Genomic DNA, 16930 nt, shown 5'->3' on the forward strand with positions numbered 1-16930 from the left:
TCAGCAGGCGAGTCCGGGAAGGCTTCCTGGAGGAGGTGATATTGAAACAGGCCAGGGGGACGAGTCTAGTCCTGGAGCCCTGAGCCCCAGGCTCCGCGACCCACGGCTCCTTGGCCTTGCCTTCTCCACTGTACAGGGAGGCCTCAGACATTTTATTCTGTGTTGTTTCTTTAAACAAAACAAAACACCCAGGGGTACCTGGGTGGCTCAGTCATTAGAGCAGCTGAGTCTTGGTTTTGGCTCAGTCATGATCTCACAGTTCCTGGGTTCGAGTCCCGCATCAGGCTCTGTGCTGACAGTGTGGCGCCTGCTTGGGATCCTCTGTCCCCACCACGCCCCCCCCCCCCCCACCGCCCCTCCGCTGCTCTCTCTCCCTCTCTCAATAAATAAATAAACTTAAAAAAAAAAAAAAAAAAACTAAGTTATTTGCCTACATTAAAAAAAAAAACTGGATTTCTGGCTTTTGTTAGGGGGGAAAAGAAATGGACGCTACAGAGCACTGGACCCCAGGGCACTGGGCAAGAGGCCACTCCCTAACCCAGGACGCACGCACTCTATTTTGCCACAGCCCCCCCCCCCCCCCGCATCGCCTTCCACTGGGTGCTTCCTAGGGCCTCGTTCCTCACCCCTGGGGGTATCTGAGTTTGTGACCCAGTTTAAAACCCTAATTTTATGTAGGAGCGTGACCTCAGCCACTTGTCACTAGAAATATCCACAGGAAGTGTCCCTAGGGAAGGTAATTAAAGTCTAATGCTGCGGGCTGATTTTTCTTGGAGAAAAACAAGACGATGTAAGAAGAACTACACCCCAGTCTGGCCGAGGGCAACTCGGGGATGAGATAGTAATTTTCTGAACTTCTTTACGCGATTTACTAGACAAAGAACAGAAGCAGGTGTCCGGGGCCCTGCCCTCATTTCCCTGATTTCTTCCCTCTCCTTTGGCTTGTGAACCAAGAGGGCCTCCCTCTTGGGATCTCGCCCCCTGGACGTGCAGAAGGTGGGCAGCCTGCTGAGCAGGCCCTTCTGGAGGGTTCCAGGACGGCTGTTTGCAGGACCGGAAGCCCCCCCAGCCCCAGCTCTCCCGGCTGGCCACCCGTTTTGCTGATCGGAGGGGGCAGGGGAGGTAGGGTTCGGCGGACACAGCCGGATCTACTCTCAGCCCAGCAGAGACGCTGAAAATGTCAAGTGAGCATCTGAGGGCATTTTCGAGTTGTTTGGGTCACTCCTAAAGGCAAAAACACAAGCTTCAGGATCTCTGCTTTCTTGACTCTCCAACGGCCATCTGAATGAAGACTTCATTCAGTCTCCACGGAGCGCCTGCTAAGGGCTGGCCGGCGAGACACAGGAGGGACAGGCTGACGCGAACCAGTTCCCACCCAGTCTGTCTTCTGGCGCCTCCCCCACCTGGGAGCCCCTCCTGCACCCTCCCCTTCACCTGGCTAAGGCTTCTCTCCTCCAGAAAGTTCTCATCCCCCTGGGAGCACCCCAGGCACGCCCATGTCACATACCTTAACACCATGTGGCAGTCTAATGACTGCTGCCTTTGGACCCACGCCCCATCCCACCAGATCAGGAGCCTCCACGTGCTCAGAGGCCTCGTGGAGCCCAGACTGGGGCCGCATCCAGCCTGACTTCTTGGCTGTGTGACCCCAGGCAAGTTATTTGACTTTTTCGTGCCTCAGTTTCCCCATCTGTAAAATGGGCATAACCAACACCGCTCAGCAGAACTCTTGGGAGCAGTGAGTAAGTTAAGGTGCGCAAAGTGCCAAGCATGGTGCCCGGCACATAGTAAGTGCTCAATAAACATTAAGCAAACTGGTCTAAACCCAGGAGGCAGAGGTGGTCAGTGGGCACAGTCCACTGGGGACACGCACAGCCTTGCACCCAGCCTTGGACAACCGGCACACTGTTGTGGGTCACCTCCCCCTCACATCCTCCGCAGAGCCCCAAATTCTACCCAGGCGGCCGTCAGCAGGTGCTTGCCAGGATCGTGCCGTGTCAGTGCAGCGACGAGGCACGAGACTGTCCAGTTCTCATAAAACGCAGCTCACGAGCTGCTTACCCAAAAAACCTCCGTGACTGTAATTCCTACACGGGTGCCGGCACGCACGGGGCTCAAAACCGCAATCCTCGTACCCTGGCTCCCGCCTGCAGAGCCCCTGACGCGCGGAGCGGTCATGAATCCCAGGATGGGGCTGCTGGCTGCCCGACTGTACGGTCACTACAAATCATCAAAGTGGACATTTACAGGGGCGCCTGCGGGGCTCGGTCGGTCGCGCATCTGACTCTTGATTTCGGCTCAGGTCACGATCTCACGGTTCGTGAGACGGAGTCCCACGTCGTCCGTGAGGTCGAGTTCGGCGCTGTCAGCGAGGAGCCTGCTTGGAATTCTCTCTCTGCCCTCCCCTGGCTCTCACGTGCACGTGCGCACACACTCTCTCTCAAAATAAACAAAGAAACGTTTTTTAAAAAGCGGACGTTCACGATGGGTGAGCTGCATGGCATGTGGATTACATCTCAGCGAGACTGCTCGGATAGAATCCTGCATTAAGTCCTGCTGTATACACTCTGAGCCTTGAAGAGACAGCATCCCGCTCTAATACCCAGGAAGGCCGGGTTCTCCCTGCTTTTGTCTTTTTAAAAATTCAAGGAGAACAATTACACCAAGGCAGAAACTTGGTCATCACAAGGGCTCCTGCATCTCCGTGCTGGCTTCTTCTCTGGCTGAAGGAGGGAAAGCCAACTCCATTTTTCTACTTTGCCCAAATACAGCAACGTTATCAGGTTCCCCAGGGATGCTCCAAACCCACCTCCACAGAAAGAAAACAGAGGTCACATCCCTAATACCCAAAAGGTGCCCGATACCCAGCAATTCAGGCAGAACCATCCTGCCTGGCCCCTGACCTTGACCTTTATCTGCTCCTGCCGGTTCACCAAAATGTTCTGGGGAAAGGGCAGTCGGGCCAGGGAGTGGGGGGTGGGGGGTGGTGGCGGAGGGAGTGACAGAAGACCACTTCCAGTCTGCTTCTAGGACAGTGGCCTCTAAGCTTATTTTCAGCAGTTCAAACAATTTCCCCCAAAGCTAAGTCTTGCACAGAACCCTGCACCCCTCAAAACAAAAAAAAAAAAAGATCAAAGTCGGCCTGTTCTGGTTCCAATGACCGTCTCCCCACTCTGGCGCAGCCCGAGGCTCTGAGGGAAACCAGCAGCCAGGGGATGTGGTGTCCAAAGCCACAAGATCCGCATCCGGCCCTTTCTGGGACTTTGAGGTTATCCCCTGGAAAGCAGGACCTTTCCAGAAAGCAGCGTGTCCCGTGCACATGAACAAGACGCACGAACAGCAGTCACGTGGCACTGGGTCATGGAGATGGGGGGCTCACGACACCAGCCTCGGCTCCTGCATGTGCCCCAAATTTTCCATGAAAATAACGCACGTAAACGCTGACACGGAAGCAAAACCGCAGGAGTGGGGAGACACCCTGGGGGATGGGGGGACCCGGCCTTGGTTCAGCACTCGGCTCAGACATGGCCCCTGGGTCGGTGCCGTCCGGGCATCTCCCTCAGGGGAGGCACCGTGACAGCGAAACAGCACCGGCATTCAGTGTGTATTGGCTGAATGACGAAGGAATTAAAAAAAAAAAAGCCTTATCCTGAGCTGTCTGGACACCCCCGAGGGTGACACGGTGGTGAGGAAGGCAGGCTTGCTGGGACCCTGGGGTCCCAAATTTGGCCCGATAGGGTAGAACCAGGAGAGCGGGGAAATCCCTATTGTTTTGAACATCACATTTCTCCAAAGAAGATGAAGTTTGTTTCAAGGGACCCTGACATTTAGATATAATTTATGCATAATTAAACACATTTCACACTGGTGTTGCCCCTTAGGGTGATTCTTCCAAGCTTCACAAATGCAAGGTGACCTTTCTCATTAGGGCTTCTCAAAATCTCCAAACCGCCAAGACCCTCAGACAAGCAAACACCCTCACGCGTCTCCCCCTGCACCCCCCCCCCCAAGCCCCCCGTCCTCAGAGTAATTAAGCAAGGAGGTTCTGATTCCCAGGTCCTCCCGATCTGTCCAGGGGCTCGTCCCCCAGAAAGCCATGTCGGTGCCCCAAGACCTTGGCACGCTCCCCCCACCTCCCCCTGCCCCAAAACTGCCGTCCTCTGAATCCTGTGTTTTATGTCAGAACCGCATGAGGTCCCCTGGGATCGGCCTAGCAGACAGATCCCTCCACCACGGCCCATTTCCTGGGCGGCCCGAAGGGAGCCCCGGCAGGTGCAGAAGCCTCACGGAGCCTCCCCACTGCCCTGCCCCAGGAGAGGTCCAGGCCACGGGGCAGCACCACGCCAGCCAAAAACTCCAGCCTTGGCCAGACCTGCAGCCAAGCTACTGATGGTTAATGGTCTGCCGGGAGAGTCCCCAGAGCGTCCAGGCAAAGGGACCAGGGCCTTGACTGGGGCTCCCATGAGGACCTGGCCAGAGTGTTCAATGAAGAGGCGGATGGAGACAAACATTTCTAGTTTATCCGTCCTTCTTAGGAATAGCTTCTGGGGTGACTGGGGTGGGGTGAGGCCCAGGGTACCTCCTACCCACCCCTGGGCCTGGCATCCGGGGCCTCCCTGCTACACAGCAGCTTCCCGTGATCCTCCTCCTCATGGCCAGCCCCTCCTCCTTGGGGTCACTCTACCTCCCTGCCCCCTACCACGAACCCCACCCCACCCCCCCAGCCTAGAACAGTGCTCCTGCACAGTCACACGAGGCTCTCTGTGCCCAGCCAGCACCCCCGGCAGGTTGGCCAGTGTTTCCTGCACAGGCCTGTCACCTGTCATCTCTACCTGCTCCGTCACAGACGCTTGAGGGTTTAGGGCCGCTTCGCACGACTCCAGCGTCACGCCTGGTGACAGGAAGTGCTACACATGTCAGCGTGTTCACCAGAGCAGAAAGAACACGGGCCAGCTGTATGTCACCCACGTAGCCGTGTCCCCTCCAGCCACTTAGAAAACATCTCTGAAGCTCACTTTGCTCCTCTGTTGAGGGGGAGGTCATACCTAATCCCTAGGGCTGTTTGAAGAATTAGAACTCGGTCTATAGCAGCAGGGGCCTCAGGCCTGACACACAGCAGCCATCTGATAAAGGTTAACACCGTTTCTGGAAGATCGTACTTCGAGCAGAACAGGAGCGGACACGACCTCCCCGAAATGCTGGCCAGAGGCTGGGAGGGAAAAGGCGGGGAGGAAGCTGTCAGAGGCTCCAATGACGGAAGAGCCAACGTTCCCCGAGGCGGTGACAGGTCAGGTCTTGTCCCGAGCCGGGGCCCGCCGCTGGAGTGCCGGTGACCCAGCCAAGGGTGGCCACAGAGCAAACGGTGCGCCTGTCAGGGCATCCCTGCTCCAGAGCTCTGGGTCCTAGCTCAAACGAGACAGAGACAGTCCATCCCCTTGGGGCCCGATGGTCAGGTCTCGGCCACCACTGGGAGGGAAGGAGAAAGCGTGACTCACGAGAGCTGCGGCTCTGGTGGCAGACGGGCCGGCAGGATTTGAAAGTGGCACCAAATTATATTGTCAGCGATCCATTCTGGAAACAGCCGCCAGCCCCAGGTGGCCTGGGGTGGGGGAGAAAAAGCTCTGTGAGATACTGGCCCCCCAGCCCCAGAGCCGGTCCGCGTGGGGACACATGGGGCATCGCTGAGCGAGGTGGGGGATGGCTGCACAAAGTGAGCTTGAGGCCAGGTCATGCCCTGAAGGCCACATCACGGATCTGGGGAATTTTCCCTAAGAGCAATGTCCCCGTTGATGGGCTTTGAGAAGGGAGTGGGCGTCGTCGGGTGTTCATTTTAAAAAGATCACTGGATGGGGCACCTGGGTGGCTCAGTGGGTTAGGCGTCTGACTTCAGCTCAGGTCATGATCTCGCAGTCCGTGAGTTCGAGCCCCGCGTCAGGCTCTGTGCTGAGGCTCAGAGCCTCTGCTCAGAGCCTGGAGTCTGCTTCAGATTCTGTGTCTCCCTCCCACTCTGACCCTCCCCCGTTCATGCTCTGTCTCTCTCTGTCTCAAAAATAAATAAACATTAAAAAATAATAATAAAAAAATAAAAAGATCACTGGGAAAAGTTTAACACAATGAAAAGGATGGCTGGGAGCAGGAGGGCGGTGGCTGGGTCTTGGGCGGCAATGGATGCGGAGAGGAAGGCAGGTGTTTAGAGTTCTAGGTGAATGTTTTAGACGAGCTGTCTGAACAGAACCACCCCCACCTTCAAGCGGCCCCCACGTGAGCCAGGAAGGGAAACGCAGCTTCCATTCAGGAAACACTGAACTTTCCACGCCAAACGTAATTAGCCAGAAGCCAGACACAAAAGGTCCCAGAGTCGATGATTCCATTTATAGGAAATGTCCAGAATACACAGATCCAGAGAGACGGACAAAGGCAGACTGCTGGCTGCCGGGGGCTGGGGGAGGGGGCAGGCGGGGGATAGCCATCGGCTACGGGGTTTCCCTTTGGGTGATGAAAATGGTGGGAACGTGGGGTGCCTGGTGGGGGGGGGCTCTGTCGGTTAACAGTCTGATTCTTGATTTCAGCTCAGATCGTGACCTCACGGTTCGTGGGTTCGAGCCCCACGTCGGGCTCTGGGCTGACTGTGGAACCTGCTTGGGATTCTCTCTCTCTCTCTCTCTCTCTCTCTCTCTCTCTCTCTCTCTCTCTCGATTAATAAATAAGCATGTTTTAAAAAAGAAAAAAAATGTTGAGAACTAAGAATGCTTCGTTTTAGGTTGTATGGAATTCACCTCAATTAAAAAAAAAAGCAGTCAGTATCGCAGAGCATATTAAGGGGCCTCCTGCGGCTAAGGGCTCTCCAATGGGCCGCCAATCCCATTTCTGCTGCGGGTGCCATCGTATCCCCACAAACCCGGGGTCCCTTCTGTCACTCTGTGGCCCCCTATGTCAATTTCTCAGGCCACGGTGACATCCAGTCTTCCAGCCTGTCCCCTCTGGCCACTCACTTCCGCCGCTCGCCTTCTTCATGGCAGAGCTCGGCGGGTGAGGGTGTAGACCCGGGAGCCGGGCTGCGGGGCTGGGCTCCCAGCTCCTCCCCTCAGGCCCCAGTGGCCCTGAACGTCTGTCTTCCCGTCTGTAAAATGGGGCTGCACCGCCCTACAGGCCTCACCGACGGCATGAGGACTAACTATACGCACATGGGGCATCGGGGGGCCCACCGGGACCGCCAGTCTCCCGCCAGCCTCCAGTGGTCACCAAGCCCAGCACCTGAAGTTCTGAGCCCAGCCCTTCAACCCGACCTCTCTGCGGGCCCTTCCTCCTCCGTTTCGTCCAGACCGCCCAGCTGGGCTTTCCGGTGGCGCTAAGCCCGGCCCCTCTGCCTACCCTCGGGTCCCCAACACTCCATCTATCTCTACCTCTCCCGTCTGAACCGGAGGAAAACGAGTTTCTTTCCCACACCAGCTCTGCTGTGCCCAGATGCTCTTTGTGGTCGAAACCCGGCTATTTATAGTGAACGTGTACCAGACAAAGTACCGTAGGAAACAGCGTCCACCACGAGGAGGCCGTCGGGTTCTAGGGACCCGTGGCTGAGACGGTAAAGGCGACAGACCCAGACGGGGAGTCGCCCCGAGGCCCTCAGCCACCGCCTTGAGGAGCCCAAGTCAGAGCTCACGTTCAAGAAGCATCCCGCGCCCGGGCCCCTCTCCCCACAGGCCCCTCCCGGCGTCCTGCGGCCTCTCGGCCTCACTCAGCCCTACCCCAGCCACAGGCCAGCCCGTGCTCGCCTCCTGCACCTGCTATCCTCCCACCTGGGGTGCCCACCCGCCTCCCCCTGCCCTCTCCTTGTCACCCTCTCCGCGACGCCCAGGTAAGGTCATCAGGGGAGACAGGCCGGTCTCCCCCACTAGACAGACAGGTCTCTGAGAGTGAGACCCGCCCCCCCGCTTCCTTCGGATCCTCTGCCCAGTAGACTGGCCGCACACGTAGGGGCTTAAAAATGTTTGAGCGAAAGAATGAATGACAAGAAGTCCAAAATAGCTCAGACGGCTTGTTTTGGACTTCTGGACCTCCCACAGGGTCACGGGGGACATTCTGGGCAGTCAGGGGGAGGGTGATGGGTGAGTCCGTGGGGAGTGAAGCCACCAGCCCCTCAGGATGTCGGGGCTGTGCACTGCGGCCAGTGCTGATGCACGTCACCGCCCTGAAACCTCACGGCCACCCCATGAGGCGGCTGTCACACCGCACAGTCAGGGGGGCCGACGCTCTGAGGGAAAGCCGGGGTCTGGGCCGCCCCTGAGCCCAGATTAGGTCTCTCCGAGCCCTGCTGGGAACCACTGAACCCCCAGCCCTGCCCGCACTCACCCGTCCAACAGGTACCTGGGAGACGCCTACTGTGTGCGCTGAGCACTGGGGACAGAGCGGTGAGCGAGACCCCGTGTGGCCTGGCCCTGCCCACCCCACCCCACCCCCCACCCAGGCTGTCCAGCGGGACAACTGCCAGCTGCCCGCGGTGCCTCGAGAGGGTGAGCGTGTGTCTGGCTGGGACTCTGGGTGGAAGGTGGAGGCAGGCCTCCCGCCACGGGAACACCCCGCGAGCAAGTGTCCCTCTGGGAGGGACACTTTTACAAGCCGGGGGCACGTGGGTGGTTTGGTCGGTCAGTTACACATCAGACCCTCGGTCTCAGGTCAGGTCACGATCTCACGGTTTGTGGATTCGAGCCCCTCGTCTGGCTCTGCGGCCCCCACCCTGTACTGACACCGATGGACGGATAAGCAAAACGTGGCCGATCCATACAATGGAGGATTATTCCGTTTTGAAAAGGAAGGACGTTCTGACGCAGGCTACAACACGGACGACCCCCGACAACATCAGGCTGAGGAGACCAGCCAGTCAGAGAAGGACAATCTGCAGGACCCCGCCTAACTGAGGGAGCGCTGGGAGTCAAACCCGCAGAGACGGAGGCAGAATGGAGGGAGCCAGGGGCCCGGGGACCCTGTTTCTAGAAGAAAATGCCAGCACGAGGGTTCTACCCCAGGCATGCCTCGGCTCATGCCAGAATCTCTTCTAGTAACCCCTTGGAAAAGAAGGTTCCAAAGTTTCCACTTCAGCCCAGGCCTCTCACAAGAGCCCCAGGCCTAGCTGCCGTCCCGACACATCCATAGGCCATTTCTACCTGGGACAGGTGCAAGGTACCTCCACGCCCCTGGCCCCCAGCCCTCGCTATGGGGTCACCACCCACTGTGACCCCCCCAAACTAGCGAGGAGGCTGACAGACATCGGCATGTCCAAACAGCTCTCGAACCTGTGGATTTCACCTTGAAAACACCGCCAGCCTCCATCCCAACCAGCAGGAAACAGATGCACAGACACAAGGAAGCATTTTGAATAATCACAGGCCCCCAAACAGCCAGCAGCTGTGTGGCCACAAGCAGCCTGTCTGACAAGGGCCGTTCACAGCTGGCACAGCTGTCAGGACCTTGTCACCAGGTAGACCCTGGATTCCTCCTCCGTGTGGCATTTACGTGTCACCTGCCCGGAGTCTCGGGCCCAGATCACCCGGCGCCTCCCTCATTTTCCCAGAGGCACCCCGAGGGTGGCAGGTGCCCCCACACTTCTCCGCCTGTCCGTCACCCGCGCAGTGACTTCAAGATGGTCAAGGTTGGGTTTAAGATTGGCCCGGGCGCCATGTTTGTTGGCAAATGACTCCCACGTCCCCTGCTACCCAGGTGCGATCTCGAACGCCCGTGCCTGCACGAGGCCCAGCCTCCATGGTGGGGGGTGGGGGGCAAAGCAGGGCTGAGTCTTTCAGGGTCTCCTCCCCGTCTCCACGGGAGGCCCAGGGGAGCTGATGTGGTTTGTCCGATGGCCAGCGGACTGATTCATTTGTCATGTTGAGCAATGAACAGGATTTTTTAAACACAAAACAAGCAAGAGGCTTCCCCAAAACTCTGGGGTTGGGGGACAACAGGACGGATCCCCCAGTGAGCCGTCCTCGCCTTGCCACAGCCAGGAGGGACCCTCGACTCCAAGTCGGGAGGAATACACTTCCCCCGACTTGCCCCCAGGGAATCACACTCCGCCTCTATGAGACTTGATATTTCCCCTTACACGCTGAGGAACTACTTACAGATGACCTGAGGTCTGCTTCAGAATGGTCCAGCCTGAGTGTGCACACGCGTATGTAGACGTGCGTGTGGATGCGTGCACACGTGTGTGAGCGTGGGCGTGTGTATGTGCTGACCCTTGAAGCTGGTGAGGGCACCTTATACTCTTCTCCCAACTTCGGTAGGTGTTGGAAATTTTCCATCATAATAAAAAGCTTTCATTAAAAAAAAACAGCAGGGGCGCCTATGTGGCTCAGTCGGTGAAGCGTCTGACTTCGGCTCAGGTCGTGATCTCACGGTCGGTGGGTTCGAGCCCCGCGTCGGGCTCTGTGCTGACGGCTCACAGCCTGGAGCCTGCTTCGGATTCTGTGTCTCCCTCTCGCTCTGCTCCTCCCCCACTCACGCTCTGTCTCTCTCTCTCTCTCAAAAATAAATAAACATTAAAATTTACAAAAAAAAATAGCCCACGCTTCTTGGAGAAAAGGCTACGGTGATGGCGGTGGCGTGCTGTGCTGAGTAAAGGCTTACGCACCAAAATCAGTGTTAGAGTTTTGTTCCACCAGCCAGTAGCAGCAAGACTTTGGCCAAGTCATGTGGCCATTCCAACCCCAGGAAAACCAGTTTGCTGCCCCGGGTTCTTAGGAAAAGCACAGGGTTAACGCGTCAAGGACTCAGATCACAGCCTCGTGCCAGCATGTTCTACAAAACCATTTCTTATCACTGCCATCGTCATCATCAACATCATCGTCATCTCCAATAACATCCCGCCTGTAAAGCACTTAGTAGCACATGCCCGGCACCTGCCTATGAGCTAGACTTTTACTCTTAGATCAGGAGGAACTCCCTCTATCAGATAACTGGGAAAAGGGAAAGCATTATGTTTCTTGAAAGGAACCGGTGTGGAATTTCTGGACAAAACTCTGAACGCCGTAGAGTCGGAGGTTTTGCTGAATGTGCAAATGCATCGGCAGGCAAGTCTCTGCTCCCCCGAGGAGAGGGAAGGTCCAAGAAGGGACCAGGCACAGCGAGGAGAGCACACAGAGAGCACCCCATCGCCCTTGGTGAGCAGGGGCAGCGCTGGCCTCCACCGGCTGGACCCCCAGCCCATTCCCAGGCCCCAGTGGAGAAATTAAACATCTATGCCGATTGCCCAGGGGTCCACAGAGTTTTAGAGGGCAGCCCCAGGAGCCCACTGAAGGGTGGCTTTAGCTTTGCTGGAGCAGCCCAAGGAAGGCAGCCTCACCCAGCAACAGAGTGACATCACCCAGGGCCCCTGGCAGGACCACTCCTTCCTAGGAGCCCCGCAGCCCCCACCAATCGCCCCGCGGCCCCGACCTCCCTGAAGCCAGATCTGCCCCTGCTCGTGACTGTCAGAACCACTGGGGTCCATGGCCACGGCTTTTATTCTTCTTGCTTCCCTGGTGGTAGCCAGGCTGGGAAAGAAAAGGATTTGTGAAGTTATTGCATTAGGCCACCCCACACCTCCCCATCTGCAAACACACACACGCACACTTCTCTCTCTCTCTCTTTCTGTCTTTCCCTCTCTTTACTGGGTAAAGCCCTGTCTGCAAAAGAAAAAGCAGTAAGAGAACGAGAAGTGCTTAAAATGATCTAATCGGGCCCATCACCTGACAGCTGGGCAGCTAGGAGGTGCCTGGCCCGTGACCTCAGCACGGGAGGCAGTAACCGGCAGCCACAGCCAGGGGTCTGGAGACCGTCCACAGCCCTGGGTCTGCTGTTTGCGTAAGCCAGCCACCCTCTCTGGACCTCTGCTGGGAAGGGAAAGGCTGGCCTACGCAGATGCCCTGCAAGTAAGACAGGGCTTCCCCAGCTCCATGATTCCTTAGCAAGGTGGGGGGGGGGGGTGCGTGGATGCCTGTCTATGCTTCTCATGCTTAATCTAGCACTTTCCACCACCCAGAGGGGCAGTATCAGATAGGGATGGGACACAGAAGGGAGGGGAGGAGCGCCCCCCCCCCCCCCCCCCCCGCCGCCTTCCTTGCTCGCTGTCCTCAATAATCGGGGATGAAGTTCTGGGCCCCCTCCCCAGCTGTCCTACCCCGGGAGAGAATTCTGCCAAAGACACCAAACTGGAGTCACCGGGGGATGGCGTTGTTTTACCATGGCCACCTGTTAAAACTCAGCTCATGACCAGTTTCTGATGCTACAGGCTGGCGTGTTTAATTAAATATTACTCACTCAGGAAGCAGCCCCTGCCAACTCACCCCCAAACCGTGCGGCTCATTTTCGGCTCATTTTCGGAGAAAAAGAGAGGGAGGGAGAAGGAGCCTGGGTCCTCCCGAGCCGGCACCACCGGCAGGGTGTCCCTGTGCCCGGTCCCCGCACAGCCCGCTTTTGAGAACCAAGCAAGGGAAGTCAAGTAACCAGCCCTCAGTAACCAGCAGCCCCACTGCCAGGTTACCATGGGGGGCATGCACACCCTCACTCGCAGAGAAGCACACTCACCCCGCACCGACACACTCACACTCACCCCAGGCACACACGCAGAGACACATGCCCTAACTCACCCACAGACATGCAGAAACATTCAGAGACACACACAGACCCAGAAGCACAGTGCAGACACACACTTAATCTCACACGGACACACCCTCAGACACACCCACACAGGCAGGCTCAGGGACACACATTCACACTGTCACCAGACCTCTCGCACACAGACAGGCTCTCAGGCACACACCACACTCACACACACACACACACACACACACACACACACACACACACACACACTCTTGTAGCCTCCCATCAGGGCAAGCCACGGCGCCAGGGGCCAGTTAACATTCCAGGAACCTTTGCCTTGAACTTGAACAGGACAACTACCAGGTCGCACACACCCCGGGCGCGCAGACTGAGCCATCCCGCGGCTCCACCGACCCACCCAGACTGCTCTGGTTTTTCTGTTTTAATCGATTTGCTGACACAACACTCGGCTCCCCCTTGGCTCCCCCTTGGTTGCCGGGAGAAGCTGCGGCGGCTCCGGGACGGCGGAGAGGGCGGCGCCGCCCGGGGTGTCGCCCGGCGGGCTCCCCGGGGGAGGCGCGGAGGACAGGGCGGGGGGAGCCCCGAGGGGGCCAGTAAGGGCCGCGCTGCAGAGCCGGGTCCCGACTGGCGGGAAAAGCGAAACTAACTTCGCGGAGCGGGGTCGCGCTGCCCCCGTGTGGGAGGGGCAGGTCAGCGCCCCCGCCTCCACCGCGGGGACAGTCGCGGTCGCAAGAGGCCCCCCCCCCCCCGGGCGCCCCGGCACCTGGAAGTCGGCGGGGGCCGCTGCGCGTCCGGGGTCCCCTCCCCGGGTCTGCAGTAGCTGAGCCTCGATCCCCGGCGCGACGGTGGCCGCGGCCGCCGGGGACCACCGCCCTGTCTCGCCCCCGCAGGTGGGATCCGGGGCCGCCGCGACCCGCAGGCGTCCGCAGCGGCAGCGGCGCTGGGCGGCGCCCCGGCCCCCTCGCCCGGGACCTGTGGCGAGAGGAGGGTTCCCCGCGGGACCCTCACCCACCAGGTCCCCAGCGCCCAGCCCCGCGCCCACCACTCAATCCCCGACCGCCGCCATGCCCGCGCCCACCCCGCCCGGACCCCCCACCCACCCGGTGCCCGTGCCCGGCTCTGCCTACCTCGCCAGGGAGGGCCGCCTGCGCCGCCGCCGCTCTCCGGGGCCGAGGAGGCCGGGGCGCCCCGGGCCGCGCCCGCCGCAGGGAGCGAAGTCGTCTCCTCCCGCGGCCCCGGCGCCAGCGCCTGGAGCCTGGTTCCTGCCGCGAGCGCGCGGGCAGCCCGAGCGCGACTTCTGTGCAAAGAAGAAAAAGCAGGCGAGGGCTTTAAAGTGCAGGGAGAGAAACGCGCCGGGGGGGGCGGGGCCGGTGCGCCCCGCCCCTCCCACCCCGCCAGCCCCGCCCCTCGGCTCCCGCCCCGCCCCTCGGCTCCCGCCCCGGCCCCGGCTCCCGCTCCCGCGCGCCGGGCGCTGTGCGCCGCAGGGGCGGCCGCGGGGCGCCGGGCGGCGGGGGCGCCCCCCTGTGCCGCCCCCTCCTCCGCCCGCCCCACCGCCCCACCCGGAGGCCATCGGGGCGCGCGCGGGGCGGCACCGGAGCGTCGGTCCCTCCGGAGGCGTCTTCGGGAAGCGCCGGGCAGCCTCCGCTGGGCGAGAGGCCGGGGTTGCAACACCCGGCGGGCCGCGGCTGGGGGCAGACGGGGGGGGGGGGGGGGCGGGGGGAGGGGGACTTACTAATAATAATTTTTAAAACCTCTTGGGAGGGTGGGGGTTGTTTCAATAACCTTGGGAGCAAGGCCTTGCTTGCCTCATCCGAAATTCCCAGCAGTTTAAAGTTCCGCAATTCGAAGGCGCAGGAGAGGAGGACGCAGGGACCGTACTCACAAGGGACCGGGCTCTCTGGGCTCCCGGACCTCGCGGGCCCCCCGGGCACGTTGGCTCAGGACACACAGCAGGCGGAGCTCCGTGAGTGTTTGTTGAATGAATGCGCGAGCGATTGCCTGCTGTAGGACCTCCACCCCCGAAGAAACTTCTTATAGAGTCTTGGGGCTCTTGGCTCGTCCCAGGAATTTTCCTCCTCAACCCTAGAACCGGGAACGTCCTAAAGAAATTAGTGTTTGAAGAGCGACATCTCCCAGCTTTCCTCCACCCTTCACGATGTGCGGTGTCCGTTGAAGGGGGTGGGGAATTAGCGTGCCCGGAGCTGTAACAGATAATGTGGTTCCGGAGTTATTTCATCTTGGCCATACCTCTGTAGAAGAGGACTGTTCTTACATCTTTGCTGCTGAAAAAGAGCTGGACTCTTACCGTTTCCAGAGGTTGGCATCTTCTCACCTCACTGGCTGAAGATCAGTTTTGTTTTTAAAGTTTATTTATTTATTTTTTTTTAATGTTTTATTTATTTTTGAGACAGAGAGAGACAGCGTGAGCACGGGAGGGGCAGAGAGAGGGGGAGACACAGAATCCAAAGCAGGCTCCAGGCTCCGGGCTGTCAGCACAGAGCCCGACGCGGGGCGGGAACTCACAAACCGCGAGATCGTGACCTGAGCCAAAGCCTGACGCTTAGCCGACTGAGCCACCCAGGCACCCCAAAAGTTTGTTTATTTTGAGAGAGAGAGAGAGGAAAAGAAAGTGTGAGTGGAGGAGGGACAGAGAGAATCCCAAGCAGGCTTTTTGCTGTGAGCACTGGGGCTCGAACTCACCAACATGAGGTCCTGACCTGAGCTGAGATCAAGGGCAGAGCGCTTGACCGACTCAGCCACCCAGACGCCCCTGTGTTGTTTTTTTTTTTTTTAATTAAAAAAATTATTAAGCCCCCACTGACTGCTGTGGGCCGCGTGAGCCTCTGTGGGCATTCTGGAGGCTCAGTTAACATTCCTGCTTCCGGTTGTCTGGGAACCCAGACCGCTGGGGTGGGCAGCCATCGTCAGCAACCCAGGGGCCCTTGGAATGTAGAGCATGGGACTCCCTCTCGCCACTTTGCAATGCGAGGACATTAGTTGGCCCAGGGTGTAATAGCACTTGGGACAACTGTGAAAACATCCAGGAAGGCGAGGGCTTTCTTAGTTCCTGGTATACCTGGGAGGAGTCTGATTGCTGCAGAGCACAGCCTCTTCTGGGTTCTGGGTCTCTCCCCTGGAGGAGTAAGCACGGAGGGGTGTGTCACACAGGAGGTGTGCACCCCTCGCCAGCCGCTGTCCGCTCCTGGGGCTGTTGCCACAGCCTCATGAGTCGCAGTCCTCCAGGCTCCGCCTCTTATTCTGGAGGAGACCTTTGGGGACAGACCGGAGCAGATTGTGTGTAATTCCAGTGGTGAGATCTGTTCATTTAGGGCCGAAGACCTCACCTTTGATGCGTGGGCCCTGAAATGGATGGTTCCCAATTAGGAGTCCTCAGCACCCCTACTCCACCCTCCTTCAGCATTAATCTTGAAACCTCAGCTTGGAGCCAGTTGGGGAATTAGATCCTGCTGACCTAAATTTCCCAAAGCAATCTCTGGGGGACTGAGCCTTCCTTCTCTCCTCCAGGACTCCGGGCAGGTAGGCAGGACCACGCTGGAAAGCTGGTCATCGAGCGGTGACCCTCTGTGGTACGGGACGCTGTTGAGCAATTGTGGAGACCAGAAAGGGCTATATGCTCATCCTATCAGTGCTGATACTACTGTTTGCTAAAAAGATACAAAATCTTGCAATAGTGTGACATCAGCTGATAAACATCCAGGAATTTGAGGACTGACTCAAGTCTTAACCGATCTGTGCTCCACTGGGGTGAGTAGGGAGGGGAGGGGCTCTGGGCCTGGTGATGCCACCCTCCAACTCCATTCCCCTGGCCCCCCAACCCCTCCCCCTTTCATCACTGGCATCTGCACATATAATTCATTCCCTTCTGTAATCTGCCTCAGGAAAATGACCGGAAGAAATTACTAGATAGCAAATTAACATCAGCTGTTTTTTTCTGAGGACGGAAAATCTGTCCAGGGAGACCTTGGACACCTTTGAGCCCTTAGAACAGAATCTTCTACCCTCACAAGTTCTCATCTCCCAGGGCACCCACCTTCTCTGGGTCCCTCTTGCTGCCTGGAGTGAATGGAGAAGGGTTTTAAAATTAGACAAACCCCAGCTCTGCCATTCACTGCCTGTATGACCTTGAACAAATTACTTAACCTTTCTGAGACTCAGTTTCTCCATCTGTAGAACAGCTCTATGTGTTTCCCATGATTTGCTGGGGGAGGGGCAATCATCCCACAAATACTGAGTACAACATGTGCAGGGCAATGTGTGAGAATGAAATCAGAGGTTTTTGAGGAATTTTGGAACAAGAGACACATTTTAGATA

The 16930-nt window shown here is 58.3% G+C and overlaps 1 protein-coding gene across 2 annotated transcripts in view; it reads right to left on the reverse strand.

The window, feature by feature from the left end:
• The window catches only part of SPSB1 (splA/ryanodine receptor domain and SOCS box containing 1), an 82499-nt gene that overhangs the window by 53246 nt on the left and 12323 nt on the right, over positions 1–16930 (reverse strand). The window contains exon 1 of one of the 2 annotated variants that reach the window (XM_053899021.1): positions 13725–13912. The exons of the other annotated variant lie outside the window; for it this stretch is intronic. The gene's annotated coding sequence lies outside the window, so the exon portion shown is untranslated. Of the gene's footprint in view, positions 1–13724; positions 13913–16930 lie in introns of those variants that run through there. 2 annotated transcript variants of the gene reach the window in all.

Source organism: Panthera pardus, unplaced genomic scaffold (genome assembly GCF_024362965.1).
Source record: "Panthera pardus isolate Hobbes unplaced genomic scaffold, ASM2436296v1 HiC_scaffold_11, whole genome shotgun sequence".
Classification (NCBI taxonomy): Eukaryota; Metazoa; Chordata; class Mammalia; order Carnivora; family Felidae; genus Panthera; species Panthera pardus.